Raw genomic sequence first — 2,318 nt, 5'->3', positions numbered from 1 at the left:
TCCTTCACATTTTAAGCGCGTAAGATTAACTGAAAAGTATTGTCTAAAGCGTTGAGCGGACCGCCGCGCTATTACTCCTGTACCTTAGCATAGGCGTGGGTCAATGACGGGATGCTGCGGGCAAAATAAAGGTTTAGGGTCGGATTTCATCATGCACATTTCTTCAGGCATGCCCATCTCATTGTTAAACGCGCGAGATCGGCTGGAAAGAAATATCTTGGATGGGCTGCGGCGTGTGATTTACCGTGGGAGAGAACAATAATACATGATTTATGGGCGACACCTGGCGGCAGAATGCGACGGGAAATTCTATCAGGAGTGAATAATAATAGATTCTCTATGGTCAGGGGGGGTATCTCAGCATAGGTTTATGTAATAAATTCATATCAGTAGACCTGTGTTTATAATTAAGAGAGAGAGCCCTAGCCGGTAAGGCGCAAAACTTCTACTTCATTCCCTCCCGTCCTTTCCCTTGTCTCCCTTGTCACTCACCCACCTAGCCTGCTAGATATAGGCGAATTGGTGAATACAGGTGAATTGAGATTCCACTCTAGCTACGCGCGGCGGTGTGGCGGTTGCTGGCGGTGGGCGGCGGTGCGGTGGTGCAGCGGTGGGCGGCATGGTATATATACGCGCGCCGCGGCCCGCGCACAGCCGGTAGTATGTGGCGGCGCAGGTGATCTGTTGCACGCGCGCGAGGTTGCGGTGGTGCGGCGGTGTGAGCACGCCGCGCGGTGCGGGTGTGTATATCGAGCACGATAATATTTAGTGATAGCAATTGTATGCGTATACATTAGTTTAGGGAGTGATATTTGCGAGGATATGTGAACGCTAGGGCGAGCTGGCGGTTGTTGAGCAGAGGTAAGGGCAAAGAAAGGGGCGTGTCAACGCGAGAGGGAGTCGAGAGTGGTCTAATCGGGAAGAATCACGTGTGGTATGCATGCAGGTAAACAGAGAAGCGATTGTGTAGCTTCGAGAAAAGGAATGCGATCTGGCAGACATTAATTGTTAGTCCTCACGACGTCAACGTGATGATGTAAAATATAAGCCGCGGGTGAGCGCCTGTCGGAGAGAAAACAGTTGTTGAGTAGCGGCGAGGAGGGCAGTTGGCAGTTGCGGAACAGTTGTTGCGAGTGTGCGAGCCGAGAGAAGAGAGAGAGGAGGAGTTTGCGAGTAAGAGAGCAGGAGAAAGAGAGGAGAGAGAGCGTGCGCGCGGCGCGCCGGCGCGCGTTCGCCGCGTTGAGAGTGAACACAGTTTTGAGGACTCGCCAACATTGAGAGTTGTGCAGGGGACGAGAAACCCAGTTGTTTGCGAGGGTTGTGAGTCGCCAGTTGACTGTCGGAGAATGCGAGGTTAGCAGTCGGAGTCGAACAAAGAGGTGTAGACGCCAAGCGTTTAGCAAGCGGAGTTAGGAGTGAAACAGGTACAGGTAGAGGAGAAGAAGAGGAGAGAGAGCAGAGACGAGAGACAGGAGAGAGAGAGAGAGAGAGAGAGAATGGCGCGTGTGAGAGAGAGAGAATATGAGCCTGTGAGTTAAGCGTTAGCGCCCGCCGACTTATTGTAACGTAATATCCGAGCATTGGCTCTCTGCGGTGTGTAAACTACATAATTGGTTGCGTCTGGGTGTCAACCCGCCGTAATAACAGCCGGGCTTGCCCGTCATATTATCACTCACTTCTATCTTCGCCTCTTTCTGAACTAGTACGTCATTCGGAGAAAGGCCTTTCCTTACGAGCGAACGTCGGGCTTAGACGACGAAGAGGGATTAGGACACACATAACGCACGCACGGCCCTATCAGCCCGTGTGAAGGTGACGAAGGAAAAGAGACATAACTAGAGACGGCGAAAACGCTACAATATATATCAGAAATAGATAATAGGAATGATATATATATGTGTATATAATTACAATATTCTGCTACAAATAGGATAACATTCTGCAAAAAATAATAAAACAAATAATATAAAGGTTAAAGAATGCGGAAGTAACACTATACAATTAAGAAGAAAAAATAAAACAAATTATAAGGGTCAAACAATTGTGATGATAGTAACAGGCCATGAAAGCTGATATTATTATTTTCACATTACAAGCATTATCGTCTATATAAAACATTTCGACACATGTATCTAGCGATTAATCCATGCGTGAAGCTTCCTAAGTCTAATCATCTAACACCTTGTTTTGAGAAAGGACGTTGAATGCACGTGTATCTAGCTAGAGTGGAATCTCAATTCACCTGTATTCACCAATTCGCCTATATCTAGCAGGCTAGGTGAGTGACAAGAGAGACAAGGGAAAGGACGGGAGGGAAT

The sequence above is a fragment of the Priapulus caudatus genome, unplaced genomic scaffold (assembly GCF_000485595.1).
Source record: "Priapulus caudatus unplaced genomic scaffold, Priapulus_caudatus-5.0.1 Scaffold671, whole genome shotgun sequence".
NCBI classification, from domain to species: domain Eukaryota; kingdom Metazoa; phylum Priapulida; class Priapulimorpha; order Priapulimorphida; family Priapulidae; genus Priapulus; species Priapulus caudatus.
Note: the sequence above shows the minus strand (reverse complement) of the source record.